Genomic DNA, 13578 nt, shown 5'->3' on the forward strand with positions numbered 1-13578 from the left:
TTTAAATATAATTTAAATTATTAAATTGTCAGGACGTTCATTTTAACAAAGTAAAATGATTTTCGTATTCCTTGTGTATAAGATACATTTCCAAAATATTTCTATTGCCTAAGATAAATTTTCAATGAATAATATTAAAAGTAAACAGTTTTAAACATCAAATTTTTAATGTATAATTATACTATGGTATACAACAAAAGAAAGCATAAATAACCTGATAAATCTCGCATAATTTGACCCCTCACATCCCCATAAAACCCCAATTTCCAGCCACATTAAGAGTACCCCAAAGGAGCGTATAGAAAGATTTTCGCAATCCATCTCCCTTGGCATCCATCTGCATGTACGAGTGCCAAAGTCTCGGGCTTAAGTGACACTAACCACTTGGGTAGGAGTTGGGCGGAAGAGTGGGGAGTTGTAAGTTGTGGGCCTGGAAAACCCACTCCGAAATAACCCCAAAAGCACTCCGCACTCCTGCCCAAGTTGGTGTTATGTTTTGGCTGCTGGTGGTGCTTCTGCCTTTGGAGAGCAACTCAATCTAAATGCGGTACAATGACATCTAAAGTGTTTGGGCTAGCTTTTTTCCATGATGCCAACTTGTCAAGCCAGACCCCCTAAAACTACCCCTACTTTTCCGGCATATATCTCTGAAGCTCGGTGACATTAGTTTTGCTTTCTAAGAAATGTGTCACGTAATTTCCAAGTGGAGCTGCTCAGAGGATTGTATATGGCTGGCATTTAACTTAAATGTATGTAGAACATTTTGGCATTACGCATGGCACACAGAACCATTCCCCGTCTCTCTCTGGCGACTCTTTCGCACTCTTTCCCCCGTCCATCGCATCCCAGAATGTGTGTCAGTTGACGTTTAAAGATCGTTAACAGTTTGCCCAAGGAAGGTGCTGACTGGGTTCGGGGGAGGGCCCCCAGATAAGTCGTAACAAATGCTGACTTGTTCAACAAATCGTGGCCCTGAAACCCGTTGGCTTTTCGGATCCATTTAACCGAACAGCGCAGAGAAAAGCTTACAAATATGCTTAAAACAAATAAAATATATACACATTTATTTTATGTATAATATTTGTAGATACAGTTTTTTATATCTTGTCATCTTTTTTGTATGATATAAATATTTTCTTTAATTATTTTTTTTTTTTGTATTTATTATTTTTTCCAATTTTAAAAACAATTGTTTTCTGTGTGTCACCTATAAAAGTATCTCCTCTGCCGTAATCTGCTTACTGTTTTAAATTATGTCCCTCCAATAACTCAGCAAAAAATCCATGTAAATTGTTAAATATATCCGCGTAAATACAACCTTCAATTGAAGAGCCCTGATTAAACCAATCGACCGCAGTGGTTAAGAGAGGCTTGGGTTGGGAAAAAAAAAGTTAAAGCAACTCCCTCATATGGCCAACAAATCAGCACTTAACGTTAATTACGATTTTTACGCTGATATGGCATTTAAAATGATTTGCTCCCTGTATTATCGCCATGGGGAAGTGAGTATGGAAAAAAATGAAGGGAAAAAATAAAACCAGGCAGAGATTAATGAAATGCACGTCCGTTGTTGGGGTACAAAACTTTTGTTGGCAATTGACTGCAGACAAGCGGGAAAAACACACCCACACATACACACGTGGGGAAAGCGCATGCAGTTGACATTAACTGTACTGCGCAGCTCGGGGGTTTCCCTGGTTATAAAAAATGTTGCTCCAATTTGCTGGAGCTCCCGCTCCTGTTGCGGGTTGAATGTTTCATATGCAAATTAGTGCTAGAGAGCGAAAGAACGGAAACAGAAAGGACCCGAAAGTGGAGTCCTGGCTGCTGTTGTTGACTTAATTGGGCGCACATTAAATTGCTTAACCAAAGAGCCCTTCAAGCGGGCTAGCCCTAAAGGTAAACCCTAGTCTTCCCGCTCCCTGTAACTATAACAATTGTATATAAATTGTTGTAAATTCCATCTAAGTCCCATAACTGCTTACAAATATTGTTATTAATAAGTACTTACGCAAAAACTTCCTCGTCTTATTACGTTCTTTAATGTTTTTTAAGAAACATGCAACCCATATACATTATCATCTAACATGTCATTACTAATTTAACAATCAAAATATAAAATATCTATTAACTGAATATCATTTCTTACATTTTAACTTTAATTTAAGTTTAATTGTTAGTAGCAATTACCTATGAATAAACTTTCTCGTATTACTAAGTTCTTTAATTCGTTTTTTAAGAAATATAATACCCATATAAAATATTATCAAACATGTCATTACAATAAAAATATAAAATAAGTATTAGTGAAATATCATTTCATTAATTTTAACTGAAAAGGCGTTAAAGTTGTTCCTTTAAGCTTGTTTGGAATACTTTTTTTTGCTTATGGCTTTTAACATTGATTTTATTGCTGCCTTAATAATTTATGCCTGTGCATTTGATAGCGTTCTTGTTTATTTAAGCCTGTTTCGAATATATTAGCGTAGATAATTTATTCCTGTGTATTTAATAACGTTCAATAATTAAAGGTTAAAACCCCCCTTCTTTCCAAGAACTTTTCGAGGTGCTTTGTCGAACTTCTTCCGCTTTCGAACAAAAGATAACAATCTACACATGTAAATATATACTAAAGTTACAATTAAAAACCAGTAATATATACATTTGTGCACATACTCGTATATGCCCGCCCTTTCATAAATATAAGCCCCCACACCATTTCCATTGTTGTTTCCACGCAGTTTGCCATTGTTATTTGTTACACTTCCAGTTTACATCAAAACTGCTGTCTGGGCCTGCCATTTTCTCACTTTCTCCTTCCATTTTCTGTGTGGCCCTAGATGTCCCTGCCACGCCCCCTCCTCCAGCCCGGGGCCGCCCCCTCATCATTACATTTCATTAAGCCGGGGCCAAAAAAAGGGGGCCACAGCCACAGTCAAGATTCGCTTTCGGGCCTAAGTTCCTGTTTCTTTTGCTGCTGCTGGTGCTTTTGTGTTTATTAAACGCTTTTCGGGGCGCGTGTTCATTCAATTTGTTTCTGCCCCAGCCAGAGTTTTGTGCCCCTTGTTCCTGCTCCTGGACTGAATGTTATGTCTACATGCCTGCGTCTAAATAAACAGCACCAACAAGAAAGCGTATGTGTGTGTATGCTGGGAAAATCGTTTTAATTGTTGTGTTTAAATAACAGACGAGCCTGGAGCCTGCAGCTCGGAAGAGAAATTGGGGCCAGCAACGCAGAGCGTGTGTCGCGGGGGCGTATACTTAATATGACGCATACGCCGCGTGTTCGCTGTGTTTGATGTCGTGCGACCGCGTCGCATGAAAGCGAGCGAATGAATTATAGTTGTTCAGCGAAATGTTTGAGCTCCTTCGCCAAGAAGCAAGAATTAATTCTGGGGCACGGAGGAATCAATTGGAAATATCACATTTGGATTAGGCCATATTTTGTCAATGAAGCTAGAATTAAGTTGCTTTAAGGGAATCAATAAAAAAGAATCCATGAAATCAGAGACTCATCAGGATATCTCATAACCTTTTAATAATATTTTTAAACATTGATTTGAATGGATTGCATTTTTTTTAAATTTAAAAAATTTATCTTGACAAAAAGAAAATATAGGTACATAAATATTTGAGTAGCTTAAAAGTATAAACATTGTTTATATATTTTTTGTATTTCCTGTTTCGTCGTACTTCGAAATATATTCTTTACTAAAGTTTTAAAGTGTCTTAACTTATTTTTATCGCCTGTTCTGAGCTCTGACCTTCTGCAGCCAGGCCAAGTGCAAAAGTTCTCTGTGTTTTTATTAATTCCACGAGCATAGGAAAATTTATTGAAAATGCCTGTTGGCAGGACACGTAGCAAAGAAAACTTTTCCCGGCAAACGCATTTCTTTCTGTTTTTTTTTTCACTTTATTTTGTACGTGATGCCAGCGGAAAAAACAGCGTAATTAAAAACGAGAAGTCGTTGGCTCTTGATATGTGTTTCTGTAATGGTGGAGGCTGTTTGGCTGTTTGGCTGGGGATAAATTTAGACGGCGTTTGCCATCTGATATGATAAATCTACTTAATCCAATAAACAAACAGCGGGGCAGCGGACCAAAATTGAAGCGTTGCGTTGCGATGCGAGAATGCGAATCGTGCGTGCGCAGCCAGCGAGGGAAAGTGCCAAGTTTTAATTGTGAAAGTTTAGCTGGGGAAAACCTAGGATTGCGGGTGGAAAGCCCGCGTGGCAAAAGCTGCCACACAGACACACACACTCCCGGCAGGTGTGGCAAATTGCTGCCCGCACTGGGACATCGAAGCCAGCATGCGACAAGCCATGAATTCAAGTTGTTCTCCACCCCTGAAACAGGAAATCTACAGAGCGAAAAATTCCAATTGCCCACTATTTCTATGAAAGTGTGAGGAAAGATTATCTCGACGCTAATAACGAGTAAGAAACTAATTATATCATGATTGAAATCTCATTTTATAACCGCCATTTGGGCTTTAGAAAATCAAAAACAATATAAATAACAATATAAGATGTTTTTCTCTGTGGAAGGACCTTAGTCCTGCCATTCTGCCAGCCGACTGTGCTGTCATTTTGCGTTACTTGTCATCAGCTTCATGCGTTTTGACGTTTTTATTAGTTGAATACTCCTTAGCAGCACGCTCCATTGCCTGGGGTCCCTGTCCGGAGTTTTGTGTCCCGTGTCCTGGGCCTCGTCCTCGTCCTTTTCCCCATGCTGTAACGTCTAATAAGTGTTTACTGCGTCATGAAGCGACGGCAGTGCTTTAAAGGATCCCTTTTGGGCTGGAGGGAGCGATTTAAGTTTGAGTGCTTCACAGCGTGTCGGTTTACAATAAATGCACTCGGGGCCCTGACGATTCTCAGTCGATAAATATTGAACAAATGTAAGCGATTCTCGAATTTCTTTGGGTTTGATTAATATATTTTGAATAAAATTATAATTCTGCCTGGATGTACCGAACCAAGGGACAAAATATTCTGATGTTGTGACTTTTCTTTCACACTTACATAAACCATTTGTTTTCATTTATTTGCATACGTAATTTTCTTTCTGTCAATAAGCCTTCTTGATAAAATAAATATGTGCCTTAGATCAATCAAAATAATATATAAATCAACTTTATGGTCAAGCTGATTAGCTTCCTGCCTTGCACCAAATTGCTCTCCTCTATTTCAGTAAACTTAAATTATTATTGAATTTAATTATTTAATTCAATAATGCCTTTCCCCACATTAAATGCCAAACAAATGCTTGATATATTTGCTCAACTTTTCATGTCAAACAAATACTGAATGTTCAGCAATGCCAATCGTCGCTTTAATTTATGCAATTAAACAGTTTAATTAGTCACGCAACTGCAAATAAAACAACAAAATGGAAAACAACAGATGTTAAATAAATATTCGTATTAAGTGCAGCTGAGATGCGAGTAAAAAACACAGTTTAACCATTTACTGGGTTGTGTTTATTTGACGTTAACCGAAAAACCAATATCAGCGAATGCAAATGGAAAAACAGCAAGAATTTCTGGAATGGCACGAAGCGCAAAACGCAATTGAAAATTTAAAATTAACTTTAATTATAACAAAGCAAAGAGTAGAGGTGGTGGGCATTCAAAATAGTTTAGGCAAATCAAGAACTTTGATCTCAAAAGCAAGTTCCGACATTTTCCTTTCAGCGCGGACATTCACAACAATTTCGCCAACTTCAAAGAAGGGACATTAAAAACGTCCACAGCAGGAGGTGAGTACTCCACGCCAATGCTAATAGAGTGTCCGAGGACCGGGAAGAAATTGCCAGCGATATTTATGACGGAGAAAATACCCAAAGTCATACAACGACCTCAATGTCCATTTGCTAAAGTTGCCATAAAAGAAAGGCCCCTGCCGTTGCCATTCGCATTGCCTTTCCCTTTCCCCGGGCCGAGAAAGTTTTAAGCATCTGGCGTAGGTCCAAATGAAGGCAAAAGGCAGCGAGAGCGAAACTTTTAAATGAAATTTTTGTGTTAAAGTTTTGTCAGGTGAGGCCACAGGTAAGCAGCCACGCAATGCGACAACAGCAAGCTGGCTTAGGGTCAGCGAAGCGGCCCAGGATCCCCAGTAAGCACCTGGGAGCCACCCACTTCATGAGCCACCGCACCACCGCAGCGGTCCACCGCAGTCGCACAGCCACACCTTCGCAACATGCCCCATCGAGCGGAGGACACAAAGTTGCAGCCGTATTGTCACGTAAAACGGTGACAGATTCCAAAGACGACGATGGCAGCCAGGCAAATAACATTAAAACAACAAACAACAATGGGCCATTCCAGCAGCGGGAGGCAGTGGGTCTCATCATCATTACACTAAGGGAAAATATGACATCTAAAATATGGCATAACAAAGGGGTAAACTTGCAGGACTTCCCTACTTTATATATTATGATGTGTTCAGACTGTGCCAAATGAAGGTTTGGAATTTTTTGCTATAGGATAGACAAATGTTTTGAATGCTCGACAAAGGTTTGCAAATTTAGTAGTAAATATAAAGGTTAGATTTATATCAAATCGAATGTTTTAAAGCTGCATCTGTAGTGTTAACTCCTCCCATGATTTATGAATATTCAACAATGCTGTGATTAATTTACCAAATGGTTAAACTTATTGTTCAGATACGTCCCTAAAAATTCTTTTTTAAATTCTTAAAGGCATAGAACACTTAAATGTTTCCTTTTCGAAAGCCAACTGCTTATTTCCTAGGTAGTTCCTGCCTTTTCCCCAACCTAACCGAATTTTTGCAAGTGTCCTGTTGTGTCAGCTAGGTGTGGAACTGGCAGTATCTCCCTTATCCCTGGACGTGAACGAAAGTTACGTTCTGTGACTCCTCCGACTTAATGGCACTGGCCATACACGCGTATATCCACTAGAAAATTCCACCCACTGCGACTTTGTTCCTCTGTCGGCAAAATGAAATTAGTAACACATGCCGACCCAGGACACCGACCGACAAAAAGAAAATCCTCCATTCGGCTACAGAAAAGAACAGCGCAGCGCGTTTGTTTGCATTTAAAGTAATTACAAGAATTTTCCATTGCATATATCCGCGTGTGTGTGCCAAGGATATTTGCGCTAATGCTCGGTTAGAATTATGACAGCCTGGGCTGCTAAAGCGGCCAAAAGACCTAATGCGTTTTTAAATATGCTGCAGCGGAAACTCGGTTGGCATTAATTAACAGTGGAGTGTAGGCCACGGAGTTGTTGCGGCTTGGGATTTGGCGGATAGCGAAAAGGGCTTTCTAAATGACTTGCAGACATTGCGGCGGATTTTGCGATAAAGGCTGGTGAAAAATACGAGTCTGGGAAATTGCTACATATTTTATGGGGCATTTAAAGGATGCGAATTTTTCTTCAATTCTAAGTGAAAAGCAAGTTGGCAAAAAGTGTGCGCAATTATACTTTTTGATGCCTTTGCTTGGCCTAAAATTATGTTTTCTTCATGAAATATTAAATGCAATGTAGAAAAAAGCAGGAAATTTGATATGCAATTCAACAAAATTGAAAATATGGATGTCTTTTACTATTAAAAAAATATAGTTTTAGCAAAAATCTTTTTGAAATGTAAGAGCCAAAAGCCTAAAATATTATTAAATTGCCCAGCCCAGATTAATCTGAGAAAATAGGTACTAACCAGTCAGCAAAACCCACTAACCACCGAGTGTAAAAGCCAGTGTGTGAATAGATAAGATGATATCTTGCACATACCTGTTGCTGTTCTCCTTAGCTTTCTCAAGGCTGGACCGCACGGCGTATACTTGATATTTGGTTTTTTAGTGTACAAACACTCACTGGCACTAGCACATACAATTTATTGAGCCAACACACACACACTCGCGACACTTAATTCCATCTTTAATTTCAATTTCTGGCACGCTTATGTGTTTGCTTAGCTATTCCCGGGCACAGAATCCTGAAACGGAGGCCCGAAAAAAATCCTTGGCGGTAATCATGCAATAAGCCGTACTTGTGGCACACACACACGCGTTTTCTGGGGTCAGCCTTCTGCTTGGGGAGTCCTGGGAGGTCCTGTCTCGCCTTTGTTGGCCAAAAGGAAACAGCTTGAAATGCTATTAAAATATAATCTTCTGATAATCTGCACTTAATTTCGTGCTCTAGCCCAAAGGAGAGGAAAGACGTTTATATGTCCTGGCCGTCAGCTGGTTCGTCCTTGTTGATCGCCTTTCCCCGTTTCTTTCTCTGGCTTAGTGAAATCTTTTAATTTTTTTCCACTAAAAATTGTTCTCTCACTTCGTTACTCTGTTGTATTTGTGTTTTTATTTTTATTTTTAGTGCAGCTTTGTGTTTTTTCGTCCTCTTTTGTTCACGTGGGATTCTGGATTTCTATTTTTTTCGAGCTTTGTGTAAGTTTTACGCTCCGCTGATTTTTAATGTTTTTCCAGTGCCCGTGCAACAAACTCGTTCATGTGCGTGCGTGTTGATTTCCTTCGGTGCTACCTTTTGATAGACCCGCACTCTATTTTCCTTCCGCACTCGTCTATTGCCTTCTGTCGAATTTATCAAATTTTCCTCTTTTCTCCCTTCAATTCTTTTCCTTCGGCCTGCCCTCTCTCCTATTTTTTAATCAAATTTCCACTTGATTGGAGTGACGACAATTTAGTTGATTTCCGGTTGATGTTGATGCGTCTGTTGTGGTGTGGAAAAGGAGCATGAAAAAGGGAAGAGAAAAGAAATAAGAATTAAATTAGTACAATTTATTTGGTATGTGAATTTAAGTAAAGTGATGGTCAAAAACTTTTCTAGAACTTTCATTGCCAGAAAATGTTGTTTGAAAAATCCTTTGTTATATTTTTCAGACCTTTTGGAAATGTTAAACTTAAGGGACTACATTTGATAGGCTCTAGCTTCATTTTAAATAATGTGAGAATAAAGTAACAAATATTTAATTGGGTTTCTTTTAAACAGAAAAGGGTTCGTTACTAATATCTTCAGAAAAAAACAATTCTAATAACACTTTCCGGGTAAAAATAATTTGAAACACTATTTTAAATTGTCACTAAGAGCATTTATTTCTTTATAGTCCAGATCCGCCTACACTTAATGGCCATTTCATTTCCTTTTTAATTTAATTCCGAGCGCTTTGCGCCTCGCATATTACTTAATTTCCACGCTTCCGCCTTTCAGTTTGAGTTTCTCACACTTTTCCCGCCATTTCCCCCAGGTTCCACCGCCTTTTCCACTGATCCTCTTAGCGGGACATTGCCAGAATGTGTATGGAAACATTTTCACAAAACCAAAATGCAACACCCACACACCCGCAAAAAAAAATGGGGAAAATGTTTTCCATTTTCGCTGATTTTATTCCAAGTATTTTCTTCCTGCTGTCGCCTGCATGAAATTATAATTGTGTTCTCATCTCTCACCGCAGACAGTAAAACATTTAATTTCCTCCTCGCGTTAGAAAGAGACGGGGCTCTTGGTGAGCGAAAGAGATGGCAGGAGAGGCCTGCTATAATTCCTTCCGGTTATTTTTGCCGCCAAATGGCGCTTCGTGTTTCTAATTCCTCGCAAAACCTATTTACTCTCCACCCAGAAATTACCCCATACTGCCTCGTTTTTGTCGTTTGGAGATTTTCAAAATAAAAAAAAGGAACCATAAAGAAAATTACAGAAAAATTAAATCACTTCGCCCCTTCACATTCCTTAGTCTCGACAATTTTTTTTTTTTGGGTGTGCTCTTGGCATTTATGCTTCATTTATTTTTGATGGTATTTTACCAACGCAAAACGTAAATGGTTTATTTGGAAATTGCGCGACGCAAATATATTATATGCACTTGTGTTCCTTTATGGCTTGGAAAAACGTAAAGCGTAAAACGTAATGGGGATTAAACAGAATGCGTTGTGCTTAAATTCAATATTTGCTTGGAAATATTCGAGCCAAACAAGGTAATATTGTGCGCAAATAAATGTTCCAATGAATTTATTGATGAATAACATTTCAGTATAACAGTCAAACTGCTGGCAATTAGTTTCGGTTAAGTCTCAATCAAAATATAATTTCCCAGTCAATCGGCCTGTGGAAAGGCATTCGGATATGTGTTTTAAAGAGCTTACGATTGACTTATTTATGAGAATTGCTCACTTGAAGAGCTGCATCTCGCACACACAGACAATCCGCCTACTCATAATCAGGATATACTTGAATCGGCTATTGGGCTTTTCGCTCTGACGGTTCTGCTAATGAGGCTCCATATTTCATTAGCCTTTCAGAGCCGGTGACATATTTTCGAGCGTGCTAATTAATTAAATTATATTAAATACCTGAGGGCCGGTGGGGCTGTGGGCGTCCATAAAAAAGTACGGACAATAAAAATTCATCAACTGTCGTTTTATGATTTCGCGCTTTAAGGCCTTCGGTGCCAAAGAGCTGCACAAACACAAAATGTTCACAGTCTGCGGTCTCATTTTCGAACGCATTTTAATGAGGTTTTCACTGGAGAGGGGTGCTGCTGCTGCTGCTGCAGCACAGACTGTATTAATTAAAAAAGGGTTTCCATGAACTCTGCGCCCGGGCTAAAATGTCAACCAGGCGTTGACCCAGAAAGGCGAAAAAACTGAAACTCTGCCCGGCGTTTAAGGATCGCTTTAAAGTCCTTTTTCTCTTTGCAGAAAGTGTTACACGTGTCCTTTTCCTGTGTGCGTGTGTGTTTGTGTATATATATATGGGCTGATGGCTCCAGGCTTCGAGGAACACAATTTCAATTTGAGCAGAGTGGGGAAAATCGCCCAACGGCCTTTTGCTTTCACTGCCTTGTAAAGCACACATAAAAAAACACATATCAATTTGTGATCCACTTTGAGGGCTCAATTTCAGAGCTGACACTTAAAGTGACGCCAAATCATTTAATTTTTCTTTATACATTTTTGAAAATAGATAAGTTTATTTAAAACGTTTGGATTTTCTTTACAGAATCAAATTTACTTTACTTGACTTTTAGGCAAATAAATCCTCCAATAACTTTGGTGCCTTAAAAATGGCATTGTACACTTTTGAAATATCTTTTAATATTCGAAACCCTCTCTTTTGCATTTGAATCTCGTAAATTCAGGGACTTTCTCCCTGTGCAGTTGCTTTAATTTCCGCTTGAATGCAAAGCAAGGGTTTTTTGGCAGCAACAAAAAAGGTTCGCCCTTCGCATGTTGACTTGTCTTGTGAGTCAGAGCCAGACTTTGGAGGCCATAACAATAACAGAAAACAAAGGGCAGACCGAACCGCCCCAGAAACCCGAGGCGCAATCTTTTGTGGCGTCTTCGCAGGCCGGAGGACCAGAAGAAACCTTTTCAACTTGATTAATTTCCCACAATTTAAGTTGATGAGAGTGAGACGCTGCCCGAGAATTTTCAGAGGCCAGTTCAAATATCCTGCAGGGCGTCTGCTGTCCGCTGGCCACTTTGTGATTTCGGCCCTGATGGCTTTGCGAATGTGTTGCGATTAGGTAAACGAACCTGCGACTTGATTTATCCCTGGAGATTGACCAAAAAAAAAAATTAACTTTCCGTTCCCTAAGAAACCCAAGCAATCCAGAATGCACATCAGTTACAACACAGGCACACAGAAATCGATGCAAATTTTTCAGTAAATAGTTTTTTAGGGAAATCCATCTCGTTGCTCAAACAACATTGCTCAAACGTCAGATTGTCCGGCCATATTCCAAAACTAATTCCTATGACTTCCTCAACTTTTGCAGCTCACATTGCCGCTTACAAAAATATATAAACCAAAAAAGTTTCATCTTCTTCACAAGTTTTCCAGCTGCTGTTGCTGCTTTTCTCAATGATTTATTGGGCGAAATGGTTTTTGTTTGCCAGTCTGTTTGTTTGTTTGTTTGCCAGTTTGTGTGCTGTTGTTTTGGGTCCTTCACTGGGCCAAAGGTAAAAGAACTTTGGAGAGTTTGAAATGTTGCCAATATGTTTTTACGGCCTTCGCTCGGCATTTAGAGCAAAAACTATGCCAACTATTCGGTTACTTGAAAATCGAACGAAACTCGATACCGGGGAGAGATTCTTCACAATTTATCAATAAAATCCTGCACCGGAGACCGGAAAGTTTTCGGCAAAAATTCGTAACTGTGAGTTGTTAGAAATATTACTTTTACTTTGCTTTATTTAAATTTTGTTTACTGTTGTTTATTTCTGGCCTTGGTTTTGTGGGTTATAGGTTGGTTGTTTTTATAAAAGTTATGGCTTTGAAAAATTGTATTTATTCTGTACATATTCTGATTGATTTTGTGCTCCGTCATTTGAATAATAATTTTTGAGTGGGCAGATGTCTTGAGCAAAACATTTCCCTTAATATATTTGGTTTTTTTTAGATTATTGAGTTTGTAATTTTCTCTTGGTTGTGGTGTTTTCACAAGACAAAATAAATATATTTTAAAGGATTAAGGTGGTGGTGTTTTTTTAATTTTTAGAATACATTTGTTTTCTGATTTTAGAAGGGAAAGTAAAGCTATATTAGAGGTTTTTGTCGGGGAAAACACAATTTAGCTGAGCTTACATTTTGGCTAAGGTGTTTCTGAATTATTTCAGGGAGTTCTTAAGGATTTTTCCTTCCAGCTTGTGCCCTTTCCATTCGCTCTTGGCCTTGTTTGTTCAATCCGTAACCCGGTACTCGCCACGCGTAACCGACTTTTGGTTGTTTACCCAGCAACTTTAAGGTCCACCGGTTCGTTTTGGGCCCCCTTTTGGTGCCACCGAAAATCGCTCATACGCACTGTTCACCCACTGACACACACAGACAACCGACCGAACGCGCTGCTCGTCTCGGGGATTTTTTTCGCAGAGCCTGGCAGCATCGGGCCGCCTCAGTGAACGGATGCTGGAGCTTGACTGAAACGCCGTGGTTAACTAGCCAGCCTTTCGACGGTGGCAGGACCTACTACAACATCAGGCCGAAACCGACGAGGCCAGGACGAAAAAGTCGAGGAGCGAACGAGGCTCGCCGGAGTGGCGGCAGAGATCCGAGGATGTTGGCAGCGAACTTCTGCCATTACAGCATCCCTGCCAGAGCTTTCTGGGGCAAGCTTTTGGCCTAAGAGAAAGTGGTTCAAGGAAGAGAAATTTCCAGAGCTTGGGGTCCTCATTCAGCGGGCTGAAAAGGTCCTTTACAGGGAGAGAGCTTTTCCAAGCTTTCGACTAGACTTTGTTTACTTTTTAAATGGCTTGGCTTAAATACTAAAAATATGTGAGTTATGTTACAGGATTTTTTTAAAAATTACACAGAGAGAAATATTCGATCACATTGTTCTTGAATTGAGAACCGTTGGGTCTTAAAACCCGTGTAAGCACATTTTTAGCTCAATTCTCACTGCATCAGAACAAAATGGTAAGAAGAAAAAAGATGAAGTGAGTAAATTGAGCTTATTTAATAACTTTTTGATAAGTATGCACTATTGACTGTAATAGTTTAGTTGTTGAGATAAACAATGTAAGTACCGACAATTCTCAAACAAAACTCAAGCTCATTGAGAGCATTTTGAACTTAAGTAGTGCCTTTTAAGAATATTT

The 13578-nt window shown here is 39.3% G+C and overlaps 1 protein-coding gene across 2 annotated transcripts in view; it reads right to left on the reverse strand.

The window, feature by feature from the left end:
* Positions 1 to 12901, reverse strand: part of LOC119546231 — a 131013-nt gene extending 118112 nt beyond the window's left edge. For both annotated transcript variants that reach the window (XM_037852375.1, XM_037852376.1), the window contains exons 1-2: positions 12569 to 12901; positions 7757 to 8695 (exon numbers count right to left, since the gene is read on the reverse strand). The gene's annotated coding sequence lies outside the window, so the exon portion shown is untranslated. The remainder of the gene's footprint in view (positions 1 to 7756; positions 8696 to 12568) is intronic.
* Positions 12902 to 13578: the final 677 nt, after the last annotated feature.

This window comes from Drosophila subpulchrella, chromosome 2L (assembly GCF_014743375.2).
Source record: "Drosophila subpulchrella strain 33 F10 #4 breed RU33 chromosome 2L, RU_Dsub_v1.1 Primary Assembly, whole genome shotgun sequence".
Lineage (NCBI taxonomy): Eukaryota > Metazoa > Arthropoda > Insecta > Diptera > Drosophilidae > Drosophila > Drosophila subpulchrella.